General features: G+C 41.4%; 1 long non-coding RNA gene across 1 annotated transcript in view; it reads right to left on the reverse strand.

Annotated features, from left to right (window-relative positions):
* The window catches only part of LOC125452882 (uncharacterized), a 112,505-nt gene that overhangs the window by 12,720 nt on the left and 86,173 nt on the right, over positions 1–13,612 (reverse strand). The window contains exon 2 of the long non-coding RNA XR_007247623.1: positions 10,936–10,995. This is a non-coding gene — a long non-coding RNA (uncharacterized LOC125452882). The remainder of the gene's footprint in view (positions 1–10,935; positions 10,996–13,612) is intronic.

A 13,612-nucleotide genomic window follows, 5' to 3' on the forward strand; every position in this document is an offset into this window, starting at 1 on the left:
AGCAATTAGCTTAAGTCAGGTGACTTGCAAACAGTTTCTGTTTTTAAATGTCCCAATATCCCTTAGGTAGCCTTTTAGAAAATACATGTTTAGGTGTCTTCTTTCCACTCCAAATGAACCAATCTTTTTGATTTGAGTCCATAAAAAATAATAATAACACGGTCACTTCATAATAGTCAGTGGAAAGAGATGACGAAGGTAAAGGCAGTGTCTGTGTAGAAAGCACATATAGAGCTGTGCAGCCAGCAGTCTGAGTTTCTTGAAGTTGACAAATGTAGCCAATTGGTTTATTAGAATCAGGAACAGTCCCAAAATCTGTAGGAGCCCAGAAAAAAATTGAAACCATAAGAGTTCAAATGCAGTTGTAAATGAGTGTGATGGAAGCTTACTGGTAGTGTTTGCTTTGTGTTACTCAGCAAGATTGGATGTCAGAAAAAAGCCAGGGCATATTTGGATCAGAGATAATGGGAACTGCAGATGCTGGAGAATCCGAGATAACAAAATGTGGAGCTGGGTGAACACAGCAGGCTGAACAGCATCTTAGGAACACAAAAGCTGACATTTCGGGCCCAGACCCTTCATCAGAAAAGGGGGATGTGGAGAGGATTCTGAAATAAATAGGGAGAGAGGGGGAGGCGGACCGAAGATGGATACAGGAGAAGGTAGTTGGAGAGGAGAGTATAGGTAGGGAGGGGATAGGTCAGTCTGGCGAGGACAGACAAGGTCAAGGTGGCAGGATGAGGTTAGTACGTAGGAAATGGAGGTGCGGCCTGAGGTGGGAGGAGGGGATAGGTGAAAGGAAGAACAGGTTAGGGAGGCAGGGATGAGCATGTTTGGATTATTGGTGCTCACAGTTTCTGAAAAAGATTGAAGTTGTGTCTGTAAGTGCTGGAGTACAGTTTCCAAACTCTGAGTAGTGTAGTCCCAAGAAAGGAAGTTGAACCAACAATACGTGAGCAATAAAAACCGAAATTGTTGCTAAAGTTCAGCAGGTCAGGCAGCATCTGTGTAGAGAAATCAAAGTTAAAGTTACGGATCCAGTGGGCCTTTCTCAGAAGCATTTTCGGGTTTTACTTAGAATGTGAATAATGGTTGGGGCAGTTAATGACGAATCAGTATTTGAAGCAGCCACAAGGCCAGGTCATTCAAAATGAGAGATCACATTCCCTTGTGAAGTTTTAATGCAGTCTGATACCCACTGTGTCAACGTTAAGTTTGGTAAGTTAGAATACAAGTCATATCATTCTCATCTAAATATTTTTTGTCAACAATCTTTGCATGTTTGTTTGAGGAAATTTTATTCGTAGTGATCTCATCTTTGTTCACTGAAGAAACCTGTTTGGCTTCTTCCTCAAAGAAAACCAAATACAGCCTGAGAACTATTTCAATTAAAACTGTGTTCTGTTGAGTGGAGGAGTGAGTCTCCTAAAGAATGGGTGCATTCTTCAACTTCGATCGTAGCAACATATTAAAGATATCACAGGATATGGGGATAGTGCAGGAAAATCATGTTGACACAGAGATAGATGTGATATGGTTGATTGGTAACCCGGGTTCAATGGACTGAATGGCCTACTCATGCGCCAATCTCCTATACCTCTATGTTGTCCCTGAGGATGGAGCTAGAATGAGACCAGGACAGAGAATAAAAGTGTAGCAGATGTGTGGGTTCAGAGTCAGTCATAAACCGCCAATTGAGAAAAGCCTTTGAGCGATGACAGTGAGAAATAACTAAGCTACTGACTGGTTTGTATCTCTCCTCTTCTCTCCCTTAACACAAAGCTGAGAAATAGAAAGTTTTAGTTGATTGACTATAAAAGAAAGGCCAAATTAATAAGAAGCAAACAAGATGCAAGTCTAGAAGAATCAATTTACTGTGGCAGTAAGTTTATCTGATACAAGGAATTTGCATCTAAATTTGCCTGTTTTAGTGTAGTTTCACTTTAATGTCAGTAAGTTACTTGGCCGGAAATTCTCAGTAAGAGATTATGAGATAGCTTCTAATGTTGTTATTATAGTACATTATCATAGAATCATAGTATCCCTACAGCATGGAAACAGGCCCTTTGGCCCAACAAGTCCAGACTGACCCTCAGAGCATCCCACCCAAACCCATCCCCCTATAACCCACCTAATCTACGCATCCCTGAACACTGTGGGCAGTTTAACATGGCTAATCCACCTAACCTGGACATCTTTGGACTGTAAGAGGAAACCCACACAGACATGGCCAGAATGTGCAAACTCTACACAGACAGTCGCTCAAGTTTGGAGTCAAACTTGGATCCCTGGTGCGGTGAAACAGCAGTTCTAACCACTGAGCCACCATGCCACCCATGAATAAATTATCTGATCTTGACTGAAGTCATTTATTCTGAAGATCTGCAATGCTGGACTTTTTACCTTTTCTTTTAGAATTTTAAAATCCCTACAGTGTGGAAGCAGGCCATTCAGCCCAACAAGTTCACAATGCCCCTCTGAAGAGCATCCCACCAACCCCACACCTGCATTTCCCAGGTCTAACCCACCTAACCATCCCTGAACACTAGGGGCAATTTAGCATGGTCAATCCGCCTACCCTGCACATCTTTGTGCTTCTCCATCCTTTCTAAGACCTGTAACTGAAGGAATTATACCGAGGAACCTTTGTACCTAAGATGGCACCACAAGATGCAGCCTGTGCACTTTTCACTTGACTCATTTGGGTACATGTGATAACAAAGCTAATTCAATTCAATTCCATTCAATTGTGGCATGACCTCTCCCTCTCTCAGACTTGATTTTGTTCCTAGTCTTCCCACAGCCAGCCACCAGGAGTGGCTTCAGTGAACAGACCCTAGAGATGGTGGCAACCAGCAAGAGAAAACATGGCCCCTGAAATGGTGCCACCAGGGGGCAGCCACAATGTAGCATGAATGAGCAATGGCCTCTGTAGGTGGCCCGGATCCCAATAAGCCAAGTATCTCCCTTTGTTCCAATCTCAGAAAGTCTATTTCAGGAGTTACTGAGTTAGAATGTTACATTTTTTCTTCTGTGAAGATACATGAAAATATATTTTATCAGTTATTTCATTTATCAAAGCAGGAATTGAGTTATTTGAAGCATTGTGTTTCAACATGGCGGTACAGCTATAATGCTTTAATTTATTCTTCTGCTAAGGAAGGCTTACGGAGCCTAACTCCAGTTATAATATCGATTCTTATTCAATTCATTCTTCATGGTCTTTTCATATAGTCGCAATTTTAGTAACATTTTAGATATGTGTTTTGCTTTAAATTCGGAGAGTAAAATTATTCTTTTTAGTGGAAACAGCATGGAATGACAATATACAATAAAGGGTGTAATTCTAAAGTAGGTGGAGCAGCAGACGGACCGAGGTATACATGTGCTTACATCATTGATGGTGACAGGATAGGTTTAACCACATATAATAAATCAAGCCCTAAGTAATAGGGCCTGCTGGCTTATTTGAAGGTGAGATTGGTGGCTTGTTATACACAGTGTGTGGTTTTTTTGCCATTTGTCCCACCTCCCAGCTTCAATAGACAATAGACAATAGGTGCAGGAGTAGGCCATTCGGCCCTTCGAGCCAGCACCACCATTCGTTATGATCATGGCTAATCATCCACAATCAGTATCCTGTTCCTGCCTTATCCCCATAACCCTTGTTTCCACTATCTTTAAGAGCTCTGTCTATCTCTTTCTTGAAAGTGTCGTGGGGGAGGTGTCAGGCAGATAGCTGCTGCCCTCTGTCACCATTTACCTCAGCATGTGAGTAGCCCAGCACTTTTTCATGGGTGCACCAGTGTAAACTAAGGAGGAAAGGAGCATTCTTTGGGCTCTACTGTGCCCACCAGAGGACACCCCCAATCCTATAAGGTTTTACCCTCAAACTGTGCTCTTAAACCCTCCTAGGGATCTGCCTATGAAGCCTTGCTTAGCTCCTAGACTTACCTTGAAGTCCAGTTCTATAATCACCTCTTTCTTAGGAAGACACAATCCCAGCCCGCTTTCTACTTAAACTGGATTAGCTGGCAGCCCTCTAAGGGAAGCCTACCTCCCCAGATGAGGGAAAAAGTCTTTACCTATTGCAATGGACTCTGCCATCAGAATAAAATGGGATGGAGTACCTGGTTCTTTTAGGTCATTTCCTTACCATTCATTGAGTCGAGGGGTTAGGGGAACCAGAAATATAGAACCCTGCAAAAGTACATAAAGTACAAAAGTTCAGACGTTATGGTGAACTTGTATAAAACTCTAGATCAGCCTCAACTAGAGTATCATTTCTGAAGGGGTGTGATGGCATGAGAGACAGAGTGCTAGAAGGATGCATAAGAATGATTCCATTGTTGAGGAGTTTCATTTGGATAAATTGGAGAAGTTGGGACTGTTCTTGGAGAAAAGAATGTTGAGAGGAGATTTGATAAACGTATTCAACATCACAAGGGTGCAAATAGAACAAATAGGTGAGACTCTGCTCTAGTGAAAGAATAAAAACTGGAGGGCACGGATTAAATTGCAAAAGACATTTGATGAGATGCAACACTGAAGGTCGGTATGTAAGATAAGGACTTAAGAAGCTGGGGGCAATTATATAAGCGTAGATGTCAGATTGATTAATGCCAGAAATCACACAACACCGGGTTAGAGTCCAACAGGTTTATTTGAAAACACAGGCTTTCACAGCCTTGCTCCTTCTTTGGTGTTAGTGAGAGAGGTATGAAGAGAATTTACAAGTAAAAGATCACACCATTGATGAGGAAGTACTAAACAAATCTAAGATACTGTTAAATCTTTAATCAATTAGAAGGTTTTAATTGATTAATATGAATAAGTAAATTCTCAAATTCCTTTCGAGTCATGGTCCTGAGGGAACTAAAGGTTTTATCAGTGTAGGGGAGGAGTGACATTTTAGGTCAGGCAAAGGTGTGAGACCTTGTTTAAAATTTGTTTGTGTTTTAGTTTGGAGTCAGGCTGATTTTATTGCTAAAGTAGAATTTATAAAAGGCCACATTGACTGGCAGTCTATAAAATAAAATGTATCTGCAAATACAAATTCACCTCTTTGATTCTGCAAATACAAATTCACCTCTTTGATTCACGTGTGTGTGTGTGTGTGTGTGTGTGTGTGTGTGGCAGCGAGGTGGGTGGGGGGGGAGAGAGAGAGAGAGAAAGAGAGAAAGAGAGAAAATGAGGGGTGTAGAGAGAGTGTGCGCGAGTGAGGGGGAAGTATGTGTGTGTTGGCGGGGTGGAGATTGGACAGTGGAATAAATGGGGTATTTTCAAGTTGATGGGCTGTAACTAAAGGAGTGTTGCAACAAACATAACTGGTGACTTGACAATCTACAATCTATATTGATACTTCCAACAAAGAGATAATGAGTGTTCTATCTAAGTTTGCTGACAATACAAAGTTGGGTGGGAGTATAAGATGCATGAAGCTACAATCACAGCTGCAAAGAGATATGGCAAATTTAAGTGAATGGGCAACCAGTTGGGATCTGTAAGTTTAAGATAACAAAGTGTGAAGCTGGATGAACACAACAGGCCAAGCAGCATTTCAGGAGCACAAAAGCTGACGTTTCGGGCCTAGACCCTTCATCAGAGAGCCTGTAAGTTTACTAGCTTTGATCACAAAAAATGAAAAGCAGTATCATTTTTAAGGTGTGAACCTTTTAATTGCTGATGATCAAAAAGATTTAGGTACAATAGTGCAAGGAACACAAAAAGTTAACATACAAGTACAGCAAGCAATTTAGAATGCAAATGGGATATGAGTTTTTACGGATGTGAGTTTGCTCGCTGAGCTGGAAGGTTAGTTTTCAGACGTTTCGTCACCATTCAAGGTAACATCATCAGTGAGCCTCCGATGAAGCACTGGTGTTATGTCCCGCTTTCTATCTGAGTCTTTATATGAATCTTTATTGCAAGGAGATTGGAATACAGGAATAAAGAAATCTTGCAACAGGTATATGGTTCTTTATGATACCACACCTGGAATACTCCAAGCAGTTTTTGTCTCCATGTTTTACTTACATTGAAGGTAAGATAGAGAAGTCTTTACTGGACTGGACCTTGGAATATTTGAGTTGTCCTATAATAGGCTGAGTAACTTGTGTCTATGGTAGTTTAAACAAATGTGTGGCGGTTGTAGTGAAACATTCAAGACTATGAATTGATTTCATGGGGTCAATTCTGAGACATTACCCCCACAGGCTGGGGCATCCAAAACAGGTTTGTCATTTCAAGGACTGACTATTCAATACTGGCATATAGAGGAATTTCTTCTCTTTCAATGGTTTGAGAATCTTCAGAATTTTTAACTCCAGAGAATTATGGATGTTCCATCATTGAGTATGAATAAGAAAGAAGGTGTTTTTTTGGACTCCTACAGAATTCACAGATATGGAGAATGGGTGGGGAACTAGGACTGAAGCTGAAGATCACCCATGATTGTAATAAATGGTGGAAAACCCATGACTGACAGTATGATTTTTTTTGTCCTTATGTTCAATTATATGTAAGCTCATGAATTGTTCAATATTTTGCCCATGTTCCATTTTTAGCATAGACCACAGGCACCTATTATTATTCATCTAGTCATTGACCTTAACAACTGTAAAGACTTCAACCTTGTCATTTCACCTTATACTTCGAACCTTTGGTATTTAACATAGACTCATGTCACATCATCTGACATTAGTAGGAGCTTAGTATAATTGCTAGTCTGTACCAGACAGATAAACGTTCCTTTGTGAACAGAGTCATGATTGCAACCACTGTGTGTCCGGGTGATGTGTGAAACTATTTGAAAAGAAAAAAATACCTAAAAGTGGATGGCGTAAATGTTTATCTGATGAATAAATATGCAGGCACTGACACCTCAGCTTGAAATGTCAACTAAATGATTTGCAAATAGTTTTAATAAGAATTTATAGGTAGAAATTATTCAGCAGTGAGCCAAAGAGGTCAACACCTGCCATATCCAGATCAAGGCAAAGCTTAAACAGGAACAATGTTAAGAATATGAAATTGTAAGCAGATTTAAACCTTTTTCTTTGTGTGGGCACTTTATTCAATGATCCTAGTCAATGCTGTGTGCAAAAATATTTATCTATAACAAATATTTAAATATTTGTTATAGATAAATAAATCAAATTGTTTTGTAAGCCATGAATCATACATGAAGCCTTGGAATATATTTTCCTCCTTTTGTAACCTACTACAATGAAAGTGAAGTTTATAACTTGTGACAATTCCTAATCTATTATTTATAAATTTAGTATGAACTGTATTATTCTTGTACAAAGATGATGTCCTCTAGCCTTGTAAAATACTGCAACGTGAATAATGAATATTAAAATGAGTGTTGTTAACTGCTTGGCAATATCAGGAATTCACTGATTTAATTTAGCCCATAGATGCAGTTGATGCTTTCCTTATGGTGGAAATTATTAGATCGGGGCAACATCTGTGTCCGGTGAGGCTTACCTTTTTAAATTTTGAGGGGGCAAAGTTGTTCAAATTTCAATAGTATACGCTAACAAAAACAATGACTGCTTGCTATGGGATTCACTTGGCAATGCTTTCTCACCAAGATCTCATGTTCCTCTCAGGGTGAAGGTGTATCTGTGCAGGAGGTGAACATCGAGCACTGTCAGCAAAGTAATGTGTATTGTTCAGACTGAGCAGTCACTCTGCTGCATTCTCTTATATGAGATGATCGACAGCCAAGGTCACTGGGGATAAAGAAAGACAACATCTTGTTTGAAGCCAACGCTTCGGACTTCCATGGGCACAGGTGGAACTTCTTTTTAGTTTAGAGATTGAGTGGGGAGGCAGTTTCAAGAGTGAGGGAATAGGTTGAAATACAGGACCCACAGGGTAGTGATCAAAGAAATATTACCTATGCCATGAACTTTACCATTTAGGCAAAAGCAGATCAGAGAGGTCAATACGCAGCTTCGGGGATGGTGTAGAAGAGAGGGGACCCTGCAGCATTCTGGGCTCAATATTGAATTCGATAGCTTTCGGGCTTCAGCTTTCCCATGCCCTTACTCGAACTCCCACACAGCAGGCCTTGGTATAACATAATCTGCTATTGCACACTATCCACTTTTAACCATTAACAGTCCCCAGTAACAGCTATTCTCTCTCATAGCCAGATCAACTGTTTTGCTTGTCCAACTATTCTTCTCTCTCGCTGGGCTCCATCCCCACCTATTGTTTACTCTTTACCCACTCCCCCTACCCTATCTTCTGCATATAAGCCAACATTTTCCTAGCTACCATCAGTTCTGAGGTTGGGTCACTCAACTTGAGCCATTACTCTGATTTTTCTCCACAGCTGCTGCCAGGCCTGCTGAACACCCTGCTTCCCCACTTTAGGTGCTACTTGCTCATCCACATCTTTTGTCCCCTAGCCTTGTGATTTGGATTCAGCTGCCCCTTTTCCTTTTCCTCCGACTCCTTTTTTGAACCAATGCTAAGACATTTACTGGGATTATTGGCCCCAATATCTGCTATCAATATTCTAACATGCACAGAACTTGTTGGGAATGATATGTATGCTTTCTGTTCGACATCTAGACAGGTTATAATTACAATTTTGGTCCCCATCAGGTTGTTACTATCTTGGCTGGAAACCTGCCCAGCTACCATGTGCTAGTAAAGACTTGTAACTTCCAAGACTTGTTTTCCTCTTTCCTGATACTGGCACATGTAAGGTATTTGTAATCTTTAACCTTACACTGCATTGCATCAATATGGCAAGTCCAGAATGTTCTTCTTTGACCCTACAACACAGCTGTTGTTTATTGGAAGGCTAAGCTTCTATTGTGGTTCCAGCTCCACCATTCTTTGTCCCAATTAGATCCTTTGACAGTTACTCTCTCTTCCACAGTTGGCGCTCGCCATTCCCCAAGTTCCCTCCAGTGCTCCTGACAACTCCTTAAAGTTGCATTTCTCTTCTTTTCCTTTGCACTTAGTCCACCTTTGTGTGAATGAACTGTTGATGTTCCTTTAGGGCCACACCCGCTTTGAAAGTTAATGTGCCATTTTCGTTGATTGTCTTTTCAAGTTAATGTGTGCTCGCATACTTTGCAAAATTTGCTTCAATGAGTCCATGTGGTTGCCTCTGTTTGATAAGCTCTTGGACATGATCACTATTTACCTAATATTGTTGGCATTTAACGGCAAGAAGCCTTCCTGTCTGTTATTGTGCCTCTTCACAAACTGCTGAACTTTGAGAGCTTTCACACTTTACACTGCTAGCTGTCTGTGCAAAGAAACAACCCGTTTCTGAAGGAGATAATGGGAACTGCAGATGCTGGAGAATTCCAAGATAATAAAATGTGAGGCTGGATGAACACAGCAGGCCAAGCAGCATCTCAGGAGCACAAAAGCTGACGTTTCGGGCCTAGACCCTTCATCAGAGAGGGGGATGGGGAGAGGGGACTGGAATAAATAGGGAGAGAGGTGGAGGCGGACCGAAGATGGAGAGTAAAGAAGATAGGTGGAGAGAGTATAGGTGGGGAGGTAGGGAGGGGATAGGTCAGTCCAGGGAAGACGGACAGGTCAAGGAGGTGGGATGAGGTTAGTAGATAGCTGGGGGTGTCGCTTGGGTGGGAGGAAGGGATGGGTGAGAGGAAGAACCGGTTAGGGAGGCAGAGACAGGTTGGACTGGTTTTGGGATGCAGTGGGTGGGGGGGAAGAGCTGGGCTGGTTGTGTGGTGCAGTGGGGGGAGGAGACGAACTAGGCTGGTTTAGGGATGCAGTAGGGGAAGGGGAGATTTTGAAACTGGTGAAGTCCACATTGATACCATATGGCTGCAGGGTTCCCAGGCGGAATATGAGTTGCTGTTCCTGCAACCTTCGGGTGGCATCATTGTGGCACTGCAGGAGGCCCATGATGGACATGTCATCTAGAGAATAGGAGGGGGAGTGGAAATGGTTTGCGACTGGGAGGTGCAGTTGTTTGTTGCGAACTGAGCGGAGGTGTTCTGCAAAGCGATCCCCAAGCCTCCGCTTGGTTTCCCCAATGTAGAGGAAGCCGCACCGGGTACAGTGGATGCAGTATACCACATTGGCAGATGTGCAGGTGAACCTCTGCTTAATGTGGAATGTCATCTTGGGGCCTGGGATAGGGGTGAGGGAGGAGGTGTGGGGACAAGTGTAGCATTTCCTGCGGTTGCAGGGGAAGGTGCCGGGTGTGGTGGGGTTGGAGGGCAGTGTGGAGCGAACAAGGGAGTCACGGAGAGAGTGGTCTCTCCGGAAAGCAGACAGGGGAGGGGATGGAAAAATGTCTTGGGTGGTGGGGTTGGATTGTAAATGGCGGGAGTGTCGGAGGATGAGTCGGATTGTAAATCATCCTCCGACACTGCCGCCATTTACAATCCCGAAACGTCAGCTTTTGTGCTCCTGAGATGCTGCTTGGCCTGCTGTGTTCATCCAGCCTCACATTTTACTATCCGTTTCTGAAGGAGACAAGTTACCAAAAGATTTTGTACTTGCTAGAACTTGGGAGAAGCAGCCTTGCCCTCAAGACACTCCATTTATATATATATACAGCTGAATTTGTGAATATGCGTGTTTCTCCCATTTGTGGTTATGAGCATTGTGCCCATGAAAGAAATTTCAGCAGGACAATATTTATTGAATATTCAAGATATTTGAATGAATGCAATTCATGAAGGCCAGGAAATCTGACCTGTATGAAGGCTCCTTAGAACTTAATACCATCTGAAAACTAAATGTTTGTTGCCTGCCTAGTTTGGTTCCCCACCAGGTTATTTTGTAAGCTGTCAGCAAGCCTGAAAGATTTCTCAGCATTGTCACTTCCACAGGAATGTAACTCCAATCAGTCACAAGTAGGATGCGTCAGTCACTATCTACTGAAACAGATGCTACAGCATCGGCAGTTCTTACTATCTTTACCTGATGTTGAGTACGGATTACTCCGCAAATCCAGAGTATGCCTGCTCTCTTCCAGGCAACCTGTAAAAAGACAGGAAAGTGAGAATGACTTTTCAATTGATTACCTTGAGAGAACTGGGAGATGTTACAGATAACCAATTCATAAGAAGCCCAACAGTACTGAGAATGTACCCATAGCATGTAGACTGCAGCAATTCAAAGATGTGGCTTACCACATTCTGCAAAAAGTGCATTAAAACCGAACAATAAATGCAAGGCTAGCCAGTTGTAACAACATCCCATGACGTTTATTATATAAAAAGGCATGGTAATGAGGACAAAGAGAAAAAGAAAAAATAGCTCATGATTAACTGGTAGTCTTGTTTTATTGCACTGGTGTCAGTAAAGAACCATACATTTCAGCTAAATGCCACGGCGACATGTGATGCCACCGTATGAGGCTTCCATCTAACTCTTCATATTTTTAGCCATACAGTTGACCTGTTAGCAAGTAGTCAGTCAACAGTCAGTCTGTTAATGTCAGCCAGTCAATCAACCATGTATATAATATTATTAATCTAAGCATCTAACCCAAACTGTATGCATAAGTCTGATGATATATTTGCATACATACATGTTTAACAAACTTCCGAATATTTGCCTCATAAGAAACCAGCACATTCTGGTCCATGTTACACACGCCAACATATAATAGACCACATCCTATAATATGCTTAAAACATAAAAACGATAATGGTACCATCACACAATGAGGGAAATTTAATAAAACGTATACAAGAACTGGAGGATATGTAAATGATCAAAAAGGAATGTGAAAGAGAAGCAAGCATTAAATATGCAGTAAAACAGTAAGCGCTGTTGGCCAGGGGCATTGTGAAAGAAAAAGGCAGTTCGCACCAAGGATTCAAGTCACCTTACTGGCCATGTATCAGAGGCCATCTCTATCTCAAGTAGTAACCATAACATCCTCATTTCTCATTCCTGGAAGCCTGTCACTGCAGGGACTGGAAATCTGGATGGCTAGGTGCACAATGGGTCAGGGAGATCAGGGCTGTGTGGGGAGAGATTGAACTTCTGGACTGGGGAAGAAAGATTAACGCTCAGGGTGGGGGAAATGCAACACTGTAGGAGCATAGGAAAGCGAGAGTCGAAAAATAGGAGATCTGTGAATGAGAGTTAGGAAAAGGAAAAGCTTGTGAAAGCAAGAAGAATAAATGTAGAGTAGAGCGTGGAAATCTCAAGTACAATGTTCGATCAGTGAACAGTGCCACCAAGCCAGAGAGATAAAACATGCTGCATGTGCTCAAACTGCAGGATACAAACTTAGCTCAGTCAATAGCCGGACAAGTTCAAGCCGAGGCTTTTAGGGGAGGCAGAGGAATTCAAATAAATCGCAAATGAAGGTACTAAAAAGCACAAGCAGTGAATACACTGAATAAATGTCATACTAATGTGGAATATCACATTTCAGTTGGAGAAGAAAATTGCAAAGAATAAAATTTAAGAAAGCTCTTTGAGAAATTTGTGAGGAACCTATGCTGTTCAACATCTGGCATTTGAAACACAGAACGACATCATTAACATTGTAGAAGCTGATCATACTACCCAGGAGAGTAAAAGGAAATTCTGCCATTTGTAATGAGTTTTCGATGGAACTTGTGGTCCATATCCTGAAGTTAATATATAATAGATTAAAAAGCAGCAGAATATGCACATTCGTTTTTGCATTACCTTCAAAGCTAGCTCAAGGTCATGATAGTCTTTCCTTTTTTCATTCCAAGTAATTTAAGATTCCTCATCTGGTGATTTACATTCAGGCAGCCTGAACTGGGTTTGCTTTCATGAGCTACACTCTGGCCCTGAAAAAGTCATTGTGCTTTTCATAGACCACATCAAAAAGGATATCCATATCACAGTCAAAGAACCAGTGATGGCAAGCTGGTGAAACATTGTTTAATTTGTAGGCCATTGAGCAGAAATGCAAATTAAGCTGATAGGTCAAATCATGCTCCCGCTAGCTAACAGCTGCCCAGAAACAGGTGTACTTTTCTTTTTAATATGTATTTTCCAAAGTTAATGCATACATACATTTTCTGAAGTCACTGGTTTTGAAAGATAGATAACCATCTCTCTTTTCTGGCAGGTACAATGTAGCAATGTATTGTTTTGCAGTCTGTAATATTGGGTTTAGCTTGGTTAGTGAATAGGTCCGATCCACATACAGGAATGGGCCATTGTGTTTTGTGAAGAAAGGATAGGTAACCTATTAGCCCATGACTCAGTTATAACTTTCAATGAGATCAGATTCATGTGAGAGACTTCTGAGTTTCCAGAAAGGGAAAGGGCTCCATCATTAGGATATAATACTGCAGACGTTGGAAAACTGAAATTAGAAACAGAAGATGCTTGAAATGGTCAACAGATCAAATAGAAAGTATAGTGAGAAAAACAGAAGAATGGTTGATATCTTTTTGTTAGAACTATCAAATGTTAGAAATGTAGCAGGTTTTATGCAAATTCGCTGGCAAATTCACAACACAATAGCAGACATATGATGTGACAGAAGGCAAAATAATTTAAGTGATAAATAGATTGACTGTACAAAGCAAAAGGGAATTGAAATGGTGTGAGAACTAATATAGATCCAGAAGTGTTAAAAATTTCAAAAGCAGGATGT

This window comes from Stegostoma tigrinum, chromosome 4 (genome assembly GCF_030684315.1).
Source record: "Stegostoma tigrinum isolate sSteTig4 chromosome 4, sSteTig4.hap1, whole genome shotgun sequence".
NCBI classification, from domain to species: Eukaryota; Metazoa; Chordata; class Chondrichthyes; order Orectolobiformes; family Stegostomatidae; genus Stegostoma; species Stegostoma tigrinum.